The following is a 23701-nucleotide window of genomic DNA, read 5'->3' on the forward strand; positions in this document are numbered from 1 at the left end:
CCCCCATCCAATTGCATGTTATTTCCCCTCTTCCTTACCATTCCCTACTTGATATTTTCCAACTCAGTAGTAAAGTAAGAACTGAAAGAGTCTGGGAAAATGGGAACGAATAGTGAGAAAGCAGCAGAGAGGCAACAGCTTGAGCATTTTACCATATCCTGAGATGACAGATACTAGATTATGTGATGAAGATAACAGAAAGGAGGATAAAAGATGGAAATGTGAAGGAAGAAGATAAGTAATATGCTCTCAATTATATCAAACATGGTATAAATTGATGCAGCTATACAGGGGAAAGATCCAAATGGGTATGGGTGGGGCACTGTCCTTCCCATCACTCAGGAAGCAGAGAAGGAGTTAAGGAAAGAGATAAGTAGGGGAGCACACAGAATCAGCACAGGGCATCCCCTCTCTGTCACAACTATTGTGGTCCTATCTTGAAGATCAAATATATAACCCCTCTCTCTTTTCTTCCTTACCTGAGTATAAACTTCTTTTCCACCATAGCTCAAGATGACTGTAAAAGTCCAGTCTAGAAGGGAAGTGACAACTCATCCTCTGCCTCCCTTATTACCTTTTCCCTTGGTCTCTAAGAATCCAAACTCAGCTGAAGAAATTCCAGTTATACTGTCACTTTAGTTAGTAAAACTCCCCAGGGGAGGATTAAAGAGTCTGGTCTTGGATCCAAATATTATCTCCCCCTTAAATTTACTTGGATGGCCTTTTCCTCCATCAACCACCAAAACTAAGAATTCTATGAAACAAAAAGAAGATTTCAAAATTCTTAGTTCCCTGGCCTCAGGTTTCCTGTAATATAATTCAGGTACCTACAGATGCAAAGTTTGGGTAAATGTCTTTGTTTCTGGAGCAAGTAGCAAGCCAGTGGGCTATATTGCTGAGCTCATGTTTTACTGAGTACCTAATTAATTATTAATTAGTAGTTATGGGACCATGTTTAAAAGGTGTTAAAGTGAACTTACTTATACCCATCCCCATATAGTCCACCTTTATTTAACTCTATATAATTGATGTAATCAACTCACACCAGGGTCTCATCCATTTTGTTCATAACATCAAGGTGCCACCCCAAGTTCCAATCAAGACCTAGCAGACTGCTATATCCTTATTCTCCAGAAGACAGACAGAGCATCTCATTATTCCAACACCCCAGAGCCTAGCCAAAATCTATGAGTATTTACCTGCCTTCCAAACTCCTAACACAGGACCACTGACAGCAAGCCCACTGATTCCAGGTCATTGCCGGTGTGACAGAAACAAAACTACCTTTAATCTAGTGGAGGCAATGTCTGTTATGGGGATTTTGTGAAATGAAACTCAAACTAAGAAAATTATTTTCCAGAACATAAGGCACCAAAAAGAAAAAGGCTCTTTAGAATGTGGATAGAGCCACAAGTGTAATAAAGGAAAGAGAGACAGAGAAAGGGGGGGGGGAGTGAAATTTCTTTTGCCTAAAATCAAGTTTCACATAATGGCAGTTAGATTAGCATATACTGGTAAGATTGTCTTTCTCCACCTACAAATACTCTAACCATAAAAATTAGAGAGAACTAAGCTGAACAGAGTATACTCATTCCTGCTTCCTATCTCAGAGCAGCTACAAGATTTCCTGAGGATTATGTTGCTGGAGCTAAGCATAAAAGCTTATTTATATACACAACAACTTGCAAGTCTCCAGTTTCTATTCTTCCTCCTTCCCTCTACCCTCCCCTCCCCCACTTTGCACCAGAAAAGTCAAACAGGCGTGCTTTACAGTTTGAGGACTAATCTGAAAAGCGGAAGAAGAATCTGTACACTGGCTAGCATATGTGCCCTTGCCTCTTTCTTCTTGAAAATTGCAGCAACTCATCTTTTCAAAGAAGCTTGCCTAAAGAACAGGCACTCTGTAAATGGAGTGTGCTTTGAGGCCCTTCAGGGTATTCAGATTCATTGTACAGCTCACCAAGAAGTTTAGCTCTACAAGGGACGGGTAGATTGGATTTAATGAAGACTTGGAGCTTGCTTCTCAGAATAAATGCAAAAGGACCCCAAACTCTCAATCTTGAAGGTAGCAGGTAAGATTTGATGTTTCAATTGCTATGACTAAAACAGTATGTAGTAAAATTCTGCTATCGGCAGATTTTAGCAAATTCCCAGTTTAGGGATAACTAATCTGCCTTGCCTGCTTTCAATTAGGCTGCTACCGTGAATTCTCTCTCCTTTATTTATTGGCCAGATATTTGATAATCTAATCAGTCTGTCAACAATTATTGCTTAGTGCTTCTGCTAGGGGCTCGATGTGGCAAAATATAGAGGGGACACTACCCAAGCCTCCAGCACCTTCACAATTAAGTTAGAGATATAAGACATACTTTAGAATCCTATTTTAAGGGCTCAGTGAGATTTCTCTAATCTGTTGTGATGGTGTCCTTCATTGTGGAAAGAAAATAGTGACTGATAAAAGTTAAACAAATAGTGAAGAATGACCTGGTATATTTACAAAGTACTTTCACATTCATTATCCTACTTGAACCTCTCAACATCCTGCATTTTATACAGAGTAAGTATGACAATCCCTGTTTTGCAAATAAGGAAATAGAGGCATTAACAAATTTTCTAACAAACACCATACAACTAGAAATCGACAAGTTGTAACTAGCTACTGCAAATAGATAGCTCTCACAACTATAAATGAATATAAGGAAATTGCATGATCTATTTAATAACTTAGACATATCTGACATAGACCAGGTCTATGCAGAGCCAACACTTCATACATTTCGATCAAAATCTTTGGCCAGGAGCATAATTCTACTTAGCAGCAAAGCAGCTCTTTTCAAGGGTAAACAAATGGATTGGTGAGTACCATCCTTAGAGAAAAGGGGGAAAATCCTTAAATTTAGTAGTTCTGCCCTTCAGTGCTCTGATTGTTTTGAAGACTAGAAAGAGGCCATGACATCATGTATTTATGTACTGAGTATTCTAAAACAAAATGTAAGTAAACCAGGACTTGAGGCTGCATAGTTTTCAAATATATTAGCGAAATTTGCTTCTAGATAATTTTGTTTATAGTATCTATTGCAATCATTCAAAAATATTTTCTATTGTTTTACTCTTACTTGCCTAATTAGAACTAAAAGTGGTCTCTGTTTATATAGAAAATAAATGACCTCAGGTACTACATTTATGTCTTTAATATACACTTAATATAAACTGCTCCCCAGATCCCCATAATATTTAAATGACTGCACTAGTTAATTAATTCCTGCAAATAGCATAAATCACCCTGGGAGTCAGTGAACCCAAACAGAATAGGTTAAAGAAAGTTTTCAGGTTGAGTCCAGTACAAACCCAGCATTTTAGTGTCTTCCTAGCCCAGAATCATCAATTTCATTTTTTCTACTTTCTCTCTCTTACCTTAATCAAACTTTTGATGTGTTTAAGAAGTATTTGTCTGGCATAAAAGCAAGATTCTACCATGGTACATAAAATTATAAATTTGCCTGTGCAGTATCACTGGCTAATAAGGTATTAAAAGGAGGGCACTGATCCTTAAAAAACATATCTAATCTTGTGGATTTGATGCCATGAAAGCTAATTATCATAATCCCTTAAATAATTTAGCTCTGCATAGACCTCTACTTTGATCCATTTTGTTATTTCTTATGTTCTTATTAAAAATCTCAAATCTGAAAAAAAATCTCAAATCTGTTGTAATCCAGTTAAGCAAGTGTCAGTTAAGCTCAACACATTATGTGGCACAAAAGTAAAATGTAGTTCCTGCCGTTGGGGAATTTACAATATTGGTGGGCATACAAGACCCACAGAACATAAAAATATGAGACAGTAAACCAGTGTTATATTTGTAATGGTTAATGAGTTTAGAGAAGAAAGAGAGAAGTGGGCTGGGTTAAGTGGAGAAGGTTTCATAGAGGAGGAAAAAATGAGATAGGCCTAAAATAATATCTAGGATATGGAGAAGTTGGTGAGTGATTAGATATAGGCAGCATAGGAAAGTCAGATCTGTCCCTGAAATTTTGAACCTGTGGTATCTGGGCAGTGTTGCTACTACTATTCATAGAATTAGGTAATTTGGGAATGGAAGTGTGGAGTGTAGGACATGATGAGTTCTGTTTTTGACCTATTGAGTTTAAGGAGATGGCAAAAATTCCAAGAAATAATGTCTTATGGATGATTGGAAACAATGGCCCTGAATATGAAAGATGGGTAAATGGTAGAGGCCAAAGTTAAATCTGAGGAGTGTAACAGCCAATGCCATAAGATTGGCTCATTCTAGAGAAAACAAATCTAACAGATGACCAAGGGCTGAAACCTATACAGTTCATACACTTTTGGTTAAGAGAAAGAAGTCCTGAGAATTAAGAGCCACAGAAATAAAATTCTTCTCTGCAAAATATACCAAGAGTTTTGGAAGAAAGTATTAGGTTATTTGTTCTTTTAAACTTCATCTCCCCAATAGTAACTAGCATAGTGCCTTAGACATACCATGAGCACCGAATAACTATTAAGTTTTTCTAATATAAATAAGCAAGGAGATATTTTGCTTCAAGTATCTTTCAAATTGGACTCTGTCATAAACTCTGCATCTTTAAACTACCTTCCTGCATAGATTTCAATGGGAAGGAAACTGGGCCTGGATAACTGGGACTTCCTCCTAGATTTGCCTTTTAATCAGCTATATGTTCTCTAGCAAGTTATTTCTTGATTTCCTCATATATCCAATGCAATAATGAGCTTATAGAGATATTTTTCAGATCTGCTAAAATGATAAATATGAAAGCAACTTGAAAATAAAAACCACCATCCAAAAAGATTTTGTTTAAATTCCACTCTAGGAGAATAAGACACATAACAAGACTGATTGCATGTAGAGGGAGTAGACCCTGTTACTTTCTGCTCCCAATATTGCACCTTTAAACAGGGACCTCACTCAAAGTAAGCATCAGCAATCTTATCCTACTTTTAAGATGTAAGTAGGAGCCAACCTTCTGATTACCACTAATTCTACCATACCTGTGCAAGCCTCAATGTGAATGCCAATTTGTTCATTTGCATTGAGGAAATACAACTGCTAAGAAGTCTGATGTACTCATAGCAGGTGGTAGTACATCCTCATCCTTACAGAAAAGGCAACAAAGTAAGCCATTAACCTGATTCAATAAATCCAGACATCTTTGTTCTGTTAATTCATGTTACAGTACTGGTGCCGATTATAATTACTTTTGCTTTCAACTGGTAATTCTTCATATTTGGTAGAAAAGACCACTGTATAAACACTACAGAATTCATCTACCCTGCTTCCTCATTTCATCCCATTCCACCCTATTCCATAATAATTCCTCTTTTTGGGGGCCACCAGTTTTTCTTCTGTATTTAGGAGAGAAAAATAGAGAGAAAAATCTTTAAATGTTTGAGAAAAGTTAGTAAGAGAGGGGTCCTGGCAGAAATAAGGGGAAAGAGACAAAACAGAAGAGTAAACATAGACCCTTGAACACTTAGAGTTGATTTTCCTTTTGATGAATAAAATATCATTACCATATTTACAGTGTTTGTGTAATCAATACATCCCAGACATTTGAGCTTCTACTTAAATGTAGCTAATGGAAAAGGAAAAGGAGCTGAAGTCTAGACTCAGAATCCCCTGGAACATTCAGGCTTTCTTTTATTTTTTATCAATCCCTCTTTAAAAAGGAAAGAAAAAATCCAATTTGGAATCACATTTTGAGAAATCTAACATGTAAGACTTACTGAGATTTCTCCTCTATCTCAGATTAACTTTGTTTTTACATACGGTTGTCCTTGTGTTGTCATGGATTTAGCATTAAGTGGAATTAAGCTAACAATGACAACACTAAAACATCTCTGACACATCTTATATACTTATTGTAAAGTCCCTAGGAAGTTCAGGCCTCAGAAAATATAAAAAGCTTCTTTTCATTCCAAATTAGTTACCTATTATGTTTAATCTGAATTTGAATTCTTACTTAAGACAAAGGCCTTCAATACAAGGCAGTCCCCTAGAGAACAATTATCCTGCTTCTAAGATCCAGGCATCTAAATTCCAAGAAGTTAGATACAGGCCTCAGAATCAACTGTGAGCAATGGCCTCAGAACTTAGGTGGATTCCAAGTTGCTGGTAATTTGGTAGAGAACAAGTATCCCTCTCAGAAAGTAGACCCTCTAGTTAATGCTTTACAAAAAGTTCAAAAGCATATAAGCTGTCTGTAACATATTTCTATCACTCAGACTAAGGGTAGAACTATCTTCTACCACAAACACTCATGCACTCCTTAATACCTCTATTGCTATTTTGTGACTGTGCAGTCCCACAAACACTCATGCACTCCTTAATACCTCTATTGCTATTTTGCGACTTGCATTTCCCTTCAAGTCTGTTTTCATGCATCACTTTATTCTGATTATACAGGATAAAACATTTGTGTCATAGTATTATGTAAAGGGACACACTGTGTCATTAGCTCTGAATGCCACAGTCCAGGTTCTTTTCAGGCTCAACTCTTTCTTTGGTTTGGAATCCAGCTGTCTGACAAGAGTGTCCCAATTTGATTGATATAATGTTCGCCCCTTATCAATAAATAAGCTATCTGAGAAAAAACATCTTTGAGTTGTCAACAATGCAGTATTGACTCCCCTGTACTTTCTAATACCAGTGCAAATGCTGTTAAGCATTTTCATGGAAATGCCAAGTTTAAAAGCTAATTATTGGATAATAAGGCTACTGTGATGACAGGTTGGTCTTTCTACTCCCTTCTCCAAAATTATTTATTGCCATGGAATAAAGCCACTGAAATTATTACTGCAAGCTTGGTTGTTTATAGATTAAAACCTGATAGAGGACATGTAGCTTTGCTCCAATTATGGCCATTCACTCAATAAACATTTATTGCACATTTTCTATGTCCAAAAGTTTGTGATAAGCGAGCTTATTGGTTCACAGAGCTTAGGAATTCACAATCTACCTAGGGAAAGAAGATTCTTACACATTACAAGCTACAAGATAGTAGAATACTGACTGACATATAATTGGTACCGGTGATAAACATAATTCAAGTTGAAAGAAGAGAGATAGGAGTATAGAATGGGGTGGTCACCAATGTTTATAGCAGCAATGTCCACAATAGCCAAACTGTGGAAGGACCCTTGGTGTCCATCGAAAGATGAATGGATAAAGAAGATGTGGTATATGTACACAATGGAATATTACTCAGCCATTAGAAACGACAAATACCCACCATTTGCTTTGACATGGATGGAACTGGAGGGTATTATGGTGAATGAAATAAGTCAACCAGAGAAGGACAAACATTATATGGTCTCATGCACTTGGGGAATATAAAAATTAATGAAAGGAAATAAAGGGAAAGGAGAGAAAATGAGTGAAAATATCAGTGAGGGTGACAAAACATGAGAGACATCTAACTCTGGAAATAAACAAGGGGTAGTGGAAAGGGACGTGGGTAAGGGGTTGGGGTGACTGGGTGATGGGCACTGAGGGGGGCACTTGGCGGGATGAGCACTGGGTGTTATACTATATGTTGGCAAATTGAACTCCAATAAAAAAATTAAAAATAAACAAATAAAAGAATGGGGTGGTCAAAGTAAGTGTCAGGAAGCGGAACCTGAGCTGAGCTTAGTATTAGTAGGAAACAGATTCATAAAAATTTACAATTGTATACTGCTTTATATTTTACAAAACAGTTATATTTGCTCATTCTCCTATTTATTATTCATCCATTCAACAAACACTTGTTGTATCAAAACATTAATAAAACATTGTCCCAGCTTATTAACTTGATTGGGGGGAAATCCCTTCGCAACGTGTGTGTGTGTGTGTACTTTGATATCAAGTTGTACACTTTAAATATCTTGCAATTTTATTTGTCAATTACACCTCAATAAAGCTGGGGAAAAATTATCTCTCACCTCCCTGAGCTTACCTTTACAGGATAAGCATCACAAATAACTTTCTCCATTTGACAATAAGGTACATGGAGGATAGCAAAAAGGGCACTGGGGAGTTGGCCAAATAAAAGTAGGGCCCCTTTGAGCTGTAATTTCATGAAAAACAAGTTTCCTGCATCTTGCCACTGCTCAGCAGAAGTATCTGCTTTAGAAGACTGAGCCCCAAGTCACAACCTCCCCCACTTCCTCTTCTGCTTTAGCCCTGCCCTCATCTCCCCATCCCTGTTGGCAATCATCCAACAGATACAGACCATCCGGTGCATGCTAGCATTTACTAGAAAGGTAAAGGAAGTCTTGGGGGAGGCATCAAATTTAGTACAATCATAAAATTCCATCCAAGTACTGATTTAATCTTTCAGTTGCTCCTGTTGAGTCAATTAAAAAACACTCATCATCAGTTTCACCCAAACCTTATAGTCAGACACATCCTTGGGTCTTTGGATTCTCATCAATCTCTGACCTACACCACTTTGAAACCAATACCACACAGTTATTCCTCCAAAGTTGCTTCAGCCCCAACAAACTACTTTTGCTTTTTTTGTTTTAAGCCCTTTGCCTTCTTTAGTTTCTTAAATGTGTGGATTCATCTGCTTCACTCCCCTTACTTTCTTTTCCAGTGATTTGTAGTGTTCATCCAGAGGTCACGGTCCTCTATACTACACCTGATTTTTCAGATTTCTTTTTAATAGACTTTACCCTGCTAGTGAAGTCTATATTTCACTCCCACTTTATGCCATTTTCTAGATGCCTGCACAATAGCACCAATGCTTCCACATCAAAAGCTTGTTTCTACCTCCACCTCCCTAGACCCACACCTTGGGAAATCAAATACTGTATTTCTCAAAAGCACCTACTACCACAATTATTCTTTCAAAGTTGCTCAATTATGAGAGGAAGAAAGCAGAACTGAATAAACTGACTCACTGTCATTAATAGGGCCACTGTCTAAATGGGTATGTCAGACATGCAATCAAAAAGAGTGATTACAGCCCTGTAATAAATAATAGAACCATGAACAAGGGAACATTTGTAAAGAATAACAACTTCAACTTGAATCTTGGAGTATATGTAGAAATTTGCCAAGTTCACCCCTTTGACCATGTAAGGGTGAAAGAGGATACATAGTTTGAGTATCCTCAAGTAGACAAGGCATGATAAGGAACCTGATCTAAGTTGGTGGGAGAAGGCCAGGAGATACTGTAAAATAATAATCAATAGAACATTGAGTTCACACATGAGGAATGAGGTCAAAGAAGATCAAATATGTCTACCCTGATCATATTTGCTGAAGTAACTGGAAGACGTTTAATGTTAATGAAAAATAAATAAAAGTCAGTTGGAACAGTTTATTTGGGAGGGAAGATAATATATATGTCTTTAAGCATGTTAAAATTGAGAAAAAAGCCTAAGATCCAAGAAGAGCAATCTTATAGGCAGTTGAAAATGAGACTAAAGTTCAGGTGAGTAGTTTGTGGGTGAGACAGACATTTGAGTCATCCACATGAAAGTGGTCTTTTTAAACCATGGGAGTTGATAGTTATTCAAGGGAAAGAGAGAAGCAAAGAGCTAAACATCAAACATTTGCATATCAGAGACCTTGGATACACTAACAACCTCAATTGTCTATCTGAAAAACCTATCACTGATGAAGGGAGACCAAAAAGAAAAGTAGCAGTGTGGTAGCAGAACTGGACTGAAGTTTGTAATGCCTGGGTTTTAGTTCCAGCCCTGCCATTAACCATATGCTCTTGAGCAAGTCATCACCACTCCACTCACATTCCCAGGTTTCATTTTTTCACATGTAGAAGTCCATTGGAACAGGATTTTAAAGATCACTTCTGCCTCGTACTACACTTCTTGGAATAACAAAAAGGCACATTCTGCTGACATGGCTGAATAATATAATTTTTTTAAAGAATGGCATAGAATCTCTCCAGACATTAATTATGTTCCTGCCATGTATGCAAAGTACTATGCTAACCACTCTAGAAGAAAACTGGGGAAGTATAAAATAGGAAGTAAAATGGGAAAAATAAAACATAAAGATATGGCCCCTGTTTTCAAGGAACTTGCAATCTAGGTGAACTTACTGGTTTCACTTTCAGTTGATTTACAGTAAGTCATAATTCTGCTGCCAGACTTGTGTATCACTTTAGTTGGAGGAGAAACAATCAGTTTAAATTTAGCTCTCATACAAAGTTGTCCTTATTAATTTTTTTGCTTTGGTAAAATATTCTGAGAAAAATTCCTGTTCCTGTTTCAAAAGTTACACCAAAGGAAAAATAAGAAGTAATATAATAAAAGAACTATACACTAAGGTGATTCAATAAAACAATTTTGAAATGAGTTTGTCTGATTCAACACATTCATTGAGCAAAAAGTGTAATGTTCCTTGCTAAGTTTTATAGAAACTATTCATATTAATTGGATCTGGTCTTTGTCCTCAAAAAAGTCTATAATTCAGTAGTAGAGATTATCACTCTACTAAGTATAGAGTATAAGTATATATAAGTATATATAAGTATATATATAAGAGTAGAGTATATTTACTTTGTAAATATACAAAGTACTATAAGAAAAAATAAAAAGGAGCAGAAATACAAAACTGAATACTCTAGTTGAACCATTGGCCACTGTGCTCAACTGCTCTCCAAGGTTCTAACATCCTGAGAATACCCTGTACTTACCCCTCTTACTTCTTCCTTCCACATCTAACCTTTCTACTAACCCTCTCTTCACTATGCCCTTGAGAGCCTCCTTTCCTTATCCCAAATCTCTTCAAATAATTCTCCCACCACCTCATTGCCTTATGTGAAACCTGATCCTCCCCATCAAAAGTAAACTGCTTATTTTTCTACATCCCATCTACTGTGAGACCTCAAGAGACTGTTGGATGTCTTCTGGCTTTCTAGTGCCAAGTTTAACCATTACTCTTCTACCATAAGGCAAATGCCATTCACCTATGCCACCCTTTAATCTTCCTTATTAATATCACCATCTATTGACCTCCTAGTTATTTTTTCTTAATTCACTGAATAATTTAGCATTTGGCTTATAGTCTCCCTCTCTACCCTAAACCCTGCTATCACCTTTGTATCTTCACCTTTCATATAAACAACCAACCTAGTAAACTGACTTCAAATTTCTTGACCTCCTTATCTAGAACATCCATTCGCATTCCACCTTACCTACTCATTCTATGGCCACACTCAGAGCCTCATTTATTATCACACGACTGAAATCTTAAACTCCAGTGTACCACACTCTGTGATCATGTCTGGTTCCACATCCTCATGAAAGCCTAAAAACTAGGACACAGCTAAGTTACTTTTTGTCCTGTCATTTCATATGGTAAAGAGTGCCCAGATATCACCGGTAGAATTCTTCAAACAATTGAATACACCTTAGAGAAGCAAAATTGATATTATGCTAACAGATTTACAGTAACAGAAGAGATTTTAAGAAGAAATTTAGTACAGAATAGTGGGAAGAAATTTATATTTGCTCCTCTAGGCAATCAGGAGACTCTGAGAATGGAGAATGCATGATCAAGATGGTGTTAGTGAGAGCCACTTCCTCACTGCTCATTTATGAACAAATTAAAGCTTGCTTTCCACACGTATACCTAGTCTGTTCTTTTTCTTTCTCTCTCTCTTCTTTCTTTCTTTTTTTTTAAATTTTTTTATGATAGTCACAGAGAGAGAGAGAGAGAGAGGCAGAGACACAGGCAGAGGGAGAAGCAGGCTCCATGCACCGGGAGCCTGACGTGGGATTCGATCCCGGGTCTCCGGGATTGCGCCCTGGGCCAAAGGCAGGCTCCAAACCGCTGCGCCACCCAGGGATCCCTCTTCTTTCTTTCGTTCATTCGTTCATCCTTCCTTCCTTCCTTTCTTTTATCCTTTCCTTCTTTCTTTTTAGTTCTAAATTCAATAAAACAGTAGATTTCTTGACTCACATGTAAGAAACTATCCAAACTTAGGAGCAGGAGCCAAGAGTAGGAGGACCCTAGGCTTGCCTCATCCCACAAACACAACTAAGTAAATATCAAATCATTCTGAATACCCATGAAATCAATCTGAGGACTGACAGAACAAACTGAAAAAATAGAGGGAAAGTAGAGGCCACACTGTGGAAGGTAGGAGGTACAGAGATGTGATTTGACAGAGAAATAGATCACAGGTGCTGTGAAAGGAAGAGAGCCCTGGTCACAGGGAGAGGGTAAATAGAAATAAAGAGAAAGAGAAAAAGAGAGAGTGAGGAGCATATAGGGGATCACACAAGGAAAACACTTCCAAAACCATTAACTGGGAAAACAAGAGGGGCTGATTTTCATGAGATTTACAACCAGTAAGGTTCAAAGACTGGAGTTTTACAGATACATGGCATGGCTTGTGTGGAACCTTGAGGGCGCTGCACTATTCCTGTGGAGTAGGAGGGCAGATAGCCCATAGCAGATGATGAAATCTGAGAATCCCCTGGAACACACTGGGAAAGACAGTTCCCCCTTCTTGCAGTGCATCTTCGAGAGATGGCATTGCCTCTCTGGAGACAAAAGAGCAAGCAGGAGGCATTACCCTCCTCTGCCCCTTAGCATAGGAGCAGAAACACCTACTGAGGGCAGTTAACCTGAACACTGGCTCTTTGCTTTGCTTTATTCCAAACTCCAGGCCTCTGCACTTTGGTATCACTGCCCTTCTGGGACAAACGTGCATCACACACAGCATGGCAACACCCTCCCCCAGAGGACCAGTATGGGTCCCCATGATACTTAGTCCCTAAAGCTTGCAGTTTTAAAACTCAGTTTGCCTGCCTAGGGTAGAACGCATATACAATGTGCTGCCAGGTAGGCAGACAACCCAGACAGAAGAGAGGGTGAAGCTGTCTGCTTCTGGAGTTTTGTTTCTTGGGAACTGATTACTGAATCAACTTCTTTGCTGATTTTCAGTCTCTAAGTTTTTCTAATTTTCGTGTTTCAGTTTTGGCATTTTTATGTTTCCAGGAATTTATATACTTCTTTCAGACTGACCCAATTGTTGGCATACACTTTTCATGATATTCTGATTACATTTCTGTGATGATGGTTGTTATTTCTCCTCTAATTCTGATACATATATTTGCATCCTTTCTCCTTTTTTTGATAAGTATGAGTAAAGGCTTATCAATTTTATTGATTATTTCAAAGAACCAGCTCCTGGTTTCATTGATCTGTTCTATCATTGCTTTAGTTTCCATATAATTTATTTCTGCTCTAGTCTTTATTATGTCCTTTCTTCCTTATGATTTTAAGCTTTGTGTGTTGTTCTTTTTCTAGAACCTTCAGGAATAAGGTTAGGTTACTTATGAGATATTATTCTACTTCTGTAGGTAGACCTATATTGTTACAAACTTTCCTCTGAGGACTGCTTTTGCTGCATTCTAAAGGTTTGTATTTTCATTTTCATATGTTTACATGACCTTTTAATTTCCTCTTTGATTTCCTTGCTGATCCATTCATTATTTAGTGGCATATTGTTTCTTTCTATATTTCTATTTTTTTTGTATTTTTTTTGAAGTTCAATTGGCCAACATATAGCACCACAATGAGTGCTCATCCCGACAAGAGACACCATCACTTCCCGTGACCCAGTCACCCCATTCCCCCGCCCACCTCCCTTACCACAACCCCTAGTTCGTTTCCCAGAGTTAGGAATCTTTATGTTCTGTCTCCCTTTCTGATATTTCCCACACATTTCTTCCCGTTCCCTTATATTCCCTTTCACTATTATTTATATTCCCCAAATGAATGAGAACATATAATGTTTGTCCTTCTCCGATTGACTTACTTCACTCAGCATAATACCCTCCACTTCCATCCACTTTGAAGCAAATGGTGGGTATTTGTTGTTTCTAATGGCTGAGTAATATTCCATTGTATACATAAACCACATCTTCTTTATCCATTCATCTTTTGATGTACACTGAGGCTTGTTCCACAGTTTGGCTATTGTGGACATTGCTGCTAGAAACATTGGGGTGCAGCTGTCCCAGCGTTTCATTGCGTCTGTATCTTTGGGGTAAATGCCCAATAGTGCAATTGCTGGGTCGTAGGGCAGGTATATTTTTAACTCTTTGAGAAACCTCCACACAGTGTTCCAGAGTGGCTACACCAGTTCACATTCCCACCAACAGTGTAAGAGGGTTCCCTTTTCTCCGCATCCTCTCCAACATTTGTGGTTTCCTGCTTTGTTAATTTTCCCCATTCTCACTGCTGTGAGGTGGTATCTCATTGTGGTTTTGATTTGTATTTCCCTGATGGCAAGTGATGCAAAGCATATTCTCATGTGCATGATGGCCATGTCTATGTCTTCCTCTGTGAGATTTCTCTTCATGTCTTTTGCCCATTTCATGATTGGATTGTTTGTTTCTTTGGTGTTGAGTTTAAGAAGTTCTTTATACATCTTGGAAACTAGCCCTTTATCTGATACGTCATTTTCAAATATCTTCTCCCATTCTGTAGGTTGTCTTTTAGTTTTGTTGACTGTATCCTTTGCTGCGCAAAAGCTTCTTATCTTGATGAAGTCCCAATAGTTCATTTTTGCTTTTGTTTCTCTTGCCTTCGTGGATGTATCTTGCAAGAAGTTACTGTGGCTGAGTTCAAAAAGGGAGTTGCCTGTGTTCTCCTCTAGGATTTTGATGGAATCTTGTCTCACATTTAGATCTTTCATCCATTTTGAGTTGATCTTTCTGTATGGTGAAAGAGAGTGGTCTAGTTTCATTCTTCTGCATATGGATGTCCAATTTTCCCAGACCCATTGATTGAAGACACTGTCTTCCTTCCAATGGATAGTCTTTCCTCCTTTATCGAATATTAGTTGACCATAAAGTTCGGGGTCCACTTCTGGATTCTCCATTCTGTTCCATTGATCTATGTGTCTGTTTTTGTGCCAGTACTACACTGTCTTGATGACCACAGCTTTGTAGTACAACCTGAAATCTGGCATTGTGATGCCCCCAGCTGTGGTTTTCTTTTTAAAATTCCCCTGGCTATTCAGGGTCTTTTCTGATGCCACACAAATCTTAAAATAATTTGTTCTAACTCTCTGAAGAAAGTCCATGGTATTTTGATAGGGATTGCATTAAACGTGTATATTGCCCTGGGTAACATTGACATTTTCACAATATTAACTCTGCCAATCCATGAGCATGGAATATTTTTCCATCTCTTTGTGTCTTCCTCAATTTCTTTCAGAAGTGTTCTATAGTTTTGAAGGTATAGATCCTTTACCTCTTTGGTTAGGTTTATTCCGAGGTATCTTATGCTTTTGGGTGCAATTGTAAATGGGATTGACACCTTAATTTCTCATTCTTGAGTCTCATTGCTATTGTATAGAAATGCCACTGATTTCTGGGCATTGATTGTGAATCCTACCACGCTGCCAAATTGCTGTATGAGGTCTAGCAATCTTGGGGTGGAGGCTTTTGGGTTTTCTATGTAGAGTATCATGTCATTGGCGAAGAGGGAGAGTTTGACTTCTTCTTTGCCAATTTGAATGCCTTTAATGTCTTTTTGTTGTCTGATTGCTGAGGCTAGGACTTCCAGTACTATGTTGAATAGCAGTGGTGACAGTAGATATCCCTGTCTTGTTCCTGATCTTAGGGGAAAGGCTCCCAGTGCTTCCCCATTGAGAATGATATTTGCTGTGGGTTTTTCGCAGATGGCTTTTAAGATGTTGAGGAATGTTCCCTCTATCCCTACACTCTGAAGAGTTTTGATCAGGAATGGATGCTGTATTTTGTCAAATGCTTTCTCTGCATCTAATGAGAGGATCATATGGTTCTTGGTCTTTCTCTTGCTGATATGATCAATCACATTGATTGCTTTATGAGTGTTGAACCAGCCTTGTTTCCCGGGGATAAATCCTACTTGGTCATGGTGAATAATCTTCTTAATGAACTGTTGGATCCTATTGGCTAGTATCTTGTTGAGAATTTTTGCATCCATGTTCATCAGGGATAACATGGTCTGTAATCCTCCTTTATGGTGGGGTCTTTGTCTGGATTTAGAATTAAGGTGATTTTGGCCTCATAGAACGAATTTGGAAGTACTCCATCTCTTTCTATCTTTCCAAACAGCTTTAGTAGAATAGGTATGTTTTCTTCTTTAAAAGTTTGATAGAATTCCCCCTGGGAAGCCATCTGGCCCTGGACTTTTGTGTCTTGGGAGGTTTTTGAGACTGCTTCATTTTCTTCCCTGGTTATTGGCCTGTTCAGGTTTTCTATTTCTTCCTGTTCCAGTTTTGGTAGTTTGTGGCTTTCCAGAAATGCGTCCATTTCTTCCAGATTGCCTAATTTATTGGCGTATAGCTGTTCAGAATATGTTTTTAAAATCATTTGTATTTCCTTGGTGTTGGTAGTGATCTCTCCTTTCTCATTCATGATTTTATTAATTTGAGTCTTCTCTCTCTTCTTTTTAATATGGCTGGCTAATGGTTTATCTATCTTATTAATTCTTTCAAAGAACCAACTCCTGGTTTTGTTGATCTGTTCCACAGTTCTTCTGGTCTCTATTTCATTGAGTTCTGCTCGAATCTTTATTCTTCTGCTGGATGTAGGATCTATTTGCTGTCTTTTCTCTAGCTCCTTTAGGTGTAAGGTTAGGTTTTGTATTTGAGTTCTTTCCAGTTTTTGGATGGATGCTTGTATTGCGATGTATTTCCTCCTCAGGACTGCTTTTGCTGTATCCCAAAGATTTTGAATGGTTGTATCCTAAACTCTCTTGCTTTCCATGAATCTTTTTAATTTTTCCTTAATTTCCTGGTTGACCCTTTCATCTTTTAGTGGGATGGTCCTTAACCTCCATGTGTTTGAAGTCCTTCCAAACTTCTTGTTGTGATTTAGTTCTAATCTCAAGGCATTGTGGTCTGAGATTATGCAGGGGACGATCCCAGTCTTTTGGTATTGGTTAAGACCTGATTTGAGACCCAGTATGTGGTCTATTCTGGAGAACGTTCCATGGGCACTTGAGAAGAATGTGTATTCAGTTGCGTTTGGATGTAAATTCTGTAGATATCTGTGAAATCCATCTGGTCCAGTGTATCATTTATAGCTCTCATTTCTTTGGAGATGTTGTGTTTAGAAGACCAATCGAGTGTAGAAAGTGCTAGATTCAAGTCACCAAGTATAAGTGTATTATTATCTAAGTATGTCTTAACTTTGGTTATTAATTGATTGATATATTTAGCAGCTCCCACATTCGGGGCATATATATTGATGATTGTTAAGTCCTCTTGTTGGATAGATCCTTTAAGTATGATATAGTGTCCCTCTTCATCTCTCACTACAGTCTTTGAGGTAAATTTTAGTTTATCTGATATAAGGATGGCAACCTCTGCTTTCTCTTGAGGACCATTTGAATGGTAAATGGTTCTCCAACCTTTTATTTTCAGGCTGTAGGTGTCCTTCTGTCTAAAATGAGTCTCTTGTAGACAACAAATAGATGGGTCCTGCTTTTTTATCCAGTCTGACACCCTGCGCCTTTTGATGGGGTCATTAAACCCATTCACGTTCAGAGTTACTATTGAAAGATATGAGTTTAGTGTCATCATGATATCTATTCAGTCCCTGTTTTTGTGGATTGTTCCATTGGACTTCTTCTTAAAGGAGAATTTTGAGAGTCCCCCTAAAAGTTTCTTTCAGAGCTGATTTGGAGGTCACATATTCTTTCAGTTCCTGCCTGTCTTGGAAGCTCTTTATCTCTCCTTCCATTTTGAATGAGAGTCTTGATGATAAAAATAATCTTGGTTGCATGTTTTTCCCACTTAGGACCCTGAATATTACCTGCCAGCCCTTTCAGGCCTTTCAGGTCTCTGTGGAAAGGTCTGCTGTTACCCTAATACTTCTCCCCATAAAGGTCAGAGATTTCTTGTCTCTTGCTGCCTTAAGGATCTTCTCTTTATATTTGGAATTTGCAAGCTTCACTATTAAATGTCATGGTGTTGAGCGGTTTTTATTGATTTTAGGGGGGATCTCTCTATTTCCTGGATCTGAATGCCTGTTTCCCTTCCCAGATTAGGAATGTTTTCATCTATGATTTTTTTTTCAAATACATAGTCTGGACCTCTGTCCCTTTCGGTGCCCACAGGAACCCCTATTAAACGTAGGTTTTTCTTCTTCTTATTTATTTCCCTTAATCTATCCTCATGGTCTTTTAATTTTTTGTCTCTTTTTTCCTCAGTTTCCTTCTTTGCCATCAACTTGTCTTCTATGTCACTCACTCGTTCTTCCATCTCGTTAATCCTCGTCGTTAGGAATTCTAGTTTGGATTGCATCTCATTCAATTGATTTTTAATTTCTGCCTGATTAGCTCTAAATTCTGCAGTCATGAAGTCTCTTGAGTCCTATATGCTTTTCTCTAGAGCCACCAGTAGCTGTATAATAGTGCTTCTGAATTGGCTTTCTGACATTGAATTGTAATCCAGATTTTGTAACTCTGTGGGAGAGAGGACTGTTTCTGATTCTTTCTTTTGAGGTGAGGTTTTCCTTCTAGTCATTTTGCTCAGAGCAGAGTGGTGAAAAACAAGTTTTATTGGGAAAAGGAGAAAAAGAGAGGAGAGAAAGAAGGAAGGAAAAGAGAAAAAAAGAAAAAAGGAAGAAAAAAGAAGAAAACGAGAAAGAAAAAGAAAGAAAAGAAGAAAAAGGGGGTGGGGGAACCAAACAGAAATTTAAAAAAAGCAAAGAAACAAAAACAAATAAACAAAAACAAAAAAACACTGGGGAGTATCCTCTGATTCTTTATATGGTAAGTCCTTTGACTTCCCCTGGAACTTTCCAGTGCTGCTTGGTCAATAATTTGTTTTTCTCCTGTCCATCTAGGTGGTCTTCTGGGGGAGGGTCCTGTTGTGCTGATTTTCAGGAGTTAGCACTTGGGGGAGCTGCTCTGCCCCCTGCCTAGTGCAGGGCTCAGTGAGTAATGTATCCTGTTTATCCGGGGAGGCCACTGTGAGGCCCCGTGGGGGCTGTTTACCCTGTGAGGCCCCAGGAGGCACAACCACAGTGGCGGTGGCCAGCTCTAGAGCCCTGGATTCAGCTCCCGCAGTAACTACGGAGCTCTCAGTCTGCAGAGGCCTGGATGCTCTGGGGGTGGAGCCACCGATCTGCTCAGCTTGGGGCAGGAGCGTCCTTGTGGTCCTGGGCCGTCCTGGCCTCTGCCTGTCCCGGGGGGAGGCCGGATCCTGGGCTGTGTCCCAGGGTTCCTGTGCTCCCGGGCCTGTGCTGTTGGATTCATGCTCCCAGCCTCGCCGCCCCCTCTCCGCCGGAGCCGCGGCCTGAGCCCCTGCGAGCTGCTCCCAGGGCCGCGCAGCCCCCTTCGTGCAGATCCTCTTCCTCTGCCGGAGCGGCCTCCGAGCTGCTCCCGGGGCGCACAACCCCCTCCGCGCGGAGCTTCCGCCCGAGCCCCTCCGAGCTGCTCCCAGGTCCAGCCGTCTGCGCTGCAGCCCTTTAGAGAGCTCAGCGCACTCTCCCCGGTGCGCAGTTGCTCTGTTAGTGTCCCTGGGAGCCTGAGGGCATCCCCGCCCCTCCTGGCTCCTGCTCTAACTCCCTGTGAGCGCCTTTCCGCCCGGGAAGATTGGTGAAGCTCCTGCTTCTCCGGGACGGAGCTTTCCTGTCCTGGGGACACTCGTCCAGGCCTTAGTCCGGATCCTCACGGGGTCCCTCCCCCTTGGATGCCTTTAGTTTCTTTATTTCTTTTTTCCTCGTCTTACTACCTTGATAGAAGAATGAACTCTGGGCAGCCCCATTGGCGCAATGGTTTAGCGCCGCCAGCAGCCCAGGGCGTGATCCTGGAGGCCCTGGATCGAGTCCCATGTCAGGCTCTCTGCGTGGAGCCTGCTTCTCCCTCTGCCTGTATCTCTGCCTCTGTGTGTGTGTGTCTCTATGAATAAATAAATAAAATCTTTTTTTAAAAAAAAGAGAAGCATGAACGCTTCTCACGGTAGCATTCCAACTGTTCTCTCTTTAAATCTCAGGCCGAATTCCTAGGTTTTCAGGTTGATTTGAAGGTTATCTAGGTAATTTGGTGGGGACAGGTGACTTGGGGACCCTACTCTTTCGCCATCTTGCCCCTCCTCTGAAAAACAAATTTTACAACAAAGTAGTAGAAAATAAAAGGCCAGGAATCCTAAAGAATAAGGAAAAAAAGAAAGGAAAAGAATAAAGAAAAAAAGGAGAGGAAAAAAAGGGGGGAATGGGAGATGGTGGTGGTAAAGAAGTTGTACTGGAGGGAGAATGTAGTCTACCTGAGGGGTTCTTGAGGGTGATACTCTTGTTTCTGAGTATATTACGTTCTGTATATTAGAAGATGTCAGTCCCAAATTTATGTAAACCAGAAATAGTTGTAGCGGGCCCCAACATTGACCACCAAAACATAAATGAGATAAAAGAGAGAGGCATAATGGAATGAGAAATCTCACACAATGGGGATCCCTGGGTGGCTCAGCGATTTAGCGCCTGCCTTTGGCCCAGGGCGTGATCCTGGAGTCTCGGGATCCAGTCCCGCATCGGGCTCCCTGCATGGACCCTCTCTCTCTCTCTCTCTCTCTCTCTCGAATAAATAATAAATAAAATCTTAAAAAAAAGAAATCTCACACAATGAACCAGCACAGTATACCTCTTGGTTCTGGGTGCATACTGGTCATGTTTTAGAAGGTGTTAACTTCAGTCATTGTAGAACAAAATGAGGCAGAGAAAGCAAAAAAACACAAACAAAAACAGATCTTGTATATCTCCCAATTAAGAGTATGTTGAAGGGAATCTAGAAGTAGAAAATATATCTAGAACCTGTAATTGTAGAAATATTAAAGTCAAAAAGAAGAATCTTAAAAATGAAGAGGTTGTAAAATATTGTAGTTCGTGTGGGAAAAGAGAAAAAAATTGGAAATTTACAGTCTGGTATAAAAACGAGTTGTGCTGGAAAAAAAAAGGAGGGGTATCCTCTGGTTCTATATAGTGTAAATCCCTCGACTTCCCCTGGAGCTCGGTCAAGAACTTGCTCTTCCCCTGTACTTCCAGCTGATCTTCTGGGGGAGGGGCCTGCTATGCTGATTCTCAGATGTGTGCACCTGTTAGGTGCACGGCTCAATGGGAATTGTTTATCCTGTGAGGCTCCTGTTCCCTGGCAGCCCCGCTCCATCTCAGACACAGAGTCACACAAGGAGAAATAACACTGGCGGCGGCCAGCTCTCCAGCTTGGAGTCAGCTCCTACCGTAATTACCGCAATCTCCCAGTCAGCACTGTCCTGGATGCTCCAGGGTCGGGGGTGCTGATCTGCACAGCTTGGGGCCACCCAGTGGCAGGACAGTCCTTGCTATCCTGTGCCCTCCTCTCCTTTGCCTGTCCCGGAGGGAGCCCAGGATCCTGGGCTGTGTTCCCCGGCGCCCTGGGATCCGGGGCCTGTGTTGCTGGAATCGCTCTCCAGCGGCCTCGGCCTACAGTCTGTGGCACGCTTTACCCCGAGGTGCACTTCCTCTGTTAGTGACCCCGGGAAACTGGAGGTTCCACTGCCCCTCCTGCGATTCTGCCCGAGTTCCCTGCTAAGCGACTTTCTGCCCAGGAAGAATGTAGTGCGGATTCTTAAGGTTCTTGCTCATCCGAGAATGGGCTTTCCTGTCCTAGAGGCTTTTGCTGCCCGGCCTTAGACTGGCTCCTCGCGGGAGCCACTCCCCAACTTGATTTTTTTTTTTCTGCCTTCGTACCTTGTTAGAAGCAAAAACTCCTCTCTGTAGCGTTCCAGTTGTTCTCTCTTTAATTCTCAGGTTGAATTCGTAGGTTTTCAGGATGATTTGAAAGTTATCTATGTAAGTTGGTGGGGACAGGTGACTTGGGGATCCTACTCCTCCACCATCATGCCCTGCCCCTCATATTGTTCAACCTCTATGTATTTGCGGTCTGTCCACAGTGGTTTGGTTTGTTTGTTTGTTTGTTTGTTTGTTTTTGTGGTTGACTTCTATTTTCATAGCATTCTTGTCAGAAGAGATACATGGCATGAGTTCGATATTTTTCAATTGTTGAGGCTTGTGCTTTGGGCTAATACGTGATGTATTGTGGGGAATGTTCTGTGTGTACCTGAAAAGAATGTGTATTCTACACTTTTAGGATGGAATGTTCTGAATATAAGTAAATTTAGTTTAATTCAAAGCCAGAATTATTTTTTTTACACTGCCCTTCATTGTATCTTGTTACAGTCTGTGTTCTGAAGTCGATTTTGTCCAACATAAGTATTGCTACTCCTACTTTATTTTGACATTAATTTGCATGATAGTTTCTCCATTTGCTCTCTTTGGGTATTCTAAATATTTTATTTATTTACTTATTCACGAAAGACACACAGAGAGGCAAAGAAGTAGGCAGAGGGAGAAGCAGGCTTCCATTGGGGAGCCCCATGCAGGACTCAAACCCAGGATCCTGGGATCACGACGTGAACCAAAGGCAGAAGCACAACCACTGATCCACCTGGGTGCTCCATTCCCTCACGTTCAACCGGCAAGTGTCTTTAGGTCTAAAATGAGTCTTTTGTTGGCAGCATATAACTGGGTCTTCTTTTGGTTCATTCTGACAGCTTATGACTTTTTTTTTAAATTTTTACATTGGAGGTTAATTTGCCAACATATAGCATAACAACCAATGCTCACCTGGCCAAGTGCCCCCCTCATTGCCCATCAAACAGTCACAACAACCCCCACCCACTTGCCATTCCACTACCCCATGTTCATTTCCCAGAGTTAGGTGTCTCTCATGTTTTCTCACCCTCACGGATATTTTCACTCATTTTCTCTCCATTCCCTTTATTCCCTTTCACTAATTTTTATATTCCCCAAATGAATGAGACCATATAATGTTTGTCCTTTTCCAATTGACTTATTTCACTCAGCATAATACCCTCCAGGTCCATCCATGTCGAAGCAAATAATGGGTATTTGTTGTTTCTAATGGCTGAGTAATAATCCATTGTGTACATATACCACATCTTCTTTATCCATTCATCTTTCAATGGACACCAAGGCTCCTTCCACAGGTTGGCTATTGAGGAGAGGGCTGCTATAAACATTGGGGTGCAAGTGTTCTGGGGTTTCACTGCATCAGTATCTTTGGGGTAAGTCCCCAGCATTGCAATTGCTGGGTCGTAGGGCAGATCGATTTTGTTCTCTTTGAGGAACATCCACACAGTTTTCCAGAGTGCCTTCACCAGTTCAAATTCCCACCAACAGGGCAAAAGGGTTCCCCTTTCTCCACATCCTCTCCAACATTTGTGGTTTCCTGCCATGTTAATTTTCCCCATTCTCACTGGTGTGAGGTGGTATCTCACTGTGGTTTGGATTTGATTTCCCTGATAGCCAGTGATGTGGAGCATTTTCTCATGTGCTTCTTGGCCACGTCTATGTCTTCCTCTGTGAGATTTCTGTTCATGTCTTTTGCCCATCTTATGATTGGATTGTTTGTTTCTCTGCTGTTGAGTTTAATAAGTTCTTTATAGATCTTGCATACTAGCCCTTTATCTGATACGTCATTTGCAAATATCTCTTCCCATTCTGTAGGTTGTCTTTGACTTTGTTGAGTATTTCTTTTGCTGTGCAGAAGCTTCTTATCTTGAAGAGTCCCAATAATTCATTTTTGCTTTTGTTTCTCTTGCCTTCATGGATGTATTTTGCAAGAAGTTGCTGTGCCCAA

At 40.0% G+C, this 23701-nt stretch overlaps 1 protein-coding gene across 2 annotated transcripts in view; it reads left to right on the forward strand.

The window, feature by feature from the left end:
- The first annotated feature begins 1769 nt into the window (after positions 1-1769).
- Positions 1770-23701, forward strand: part of CYSLTR1 (cysteinyl leukotriene receptor 1) — a 50831-nt gene continuing 28899 nt past the window's right edge. For both annotated transcript variants that reach the window (XM_072817536.1, XM_072817535.1), the window contains exon 1: positions 1770-2072. The gene's annotated coding sequence lies outside the window, so the exon portion shown is untranslated. The remainder of the gene's footprint in view (positions 2073-23701) is intronic.

Source organism: Canis lupus, chromosome X (genome assembly GCF_048164855.1).
Source record: "Canis lupus baileyi chromosome X, mCanLup2.hap1, whole genome shotgun sequence".
Lineage (NCBI taxonomy): Eukaryota > Metazoa > Chordata > Mammalia > Carnivora > Canidae > Canis > Canis lupus.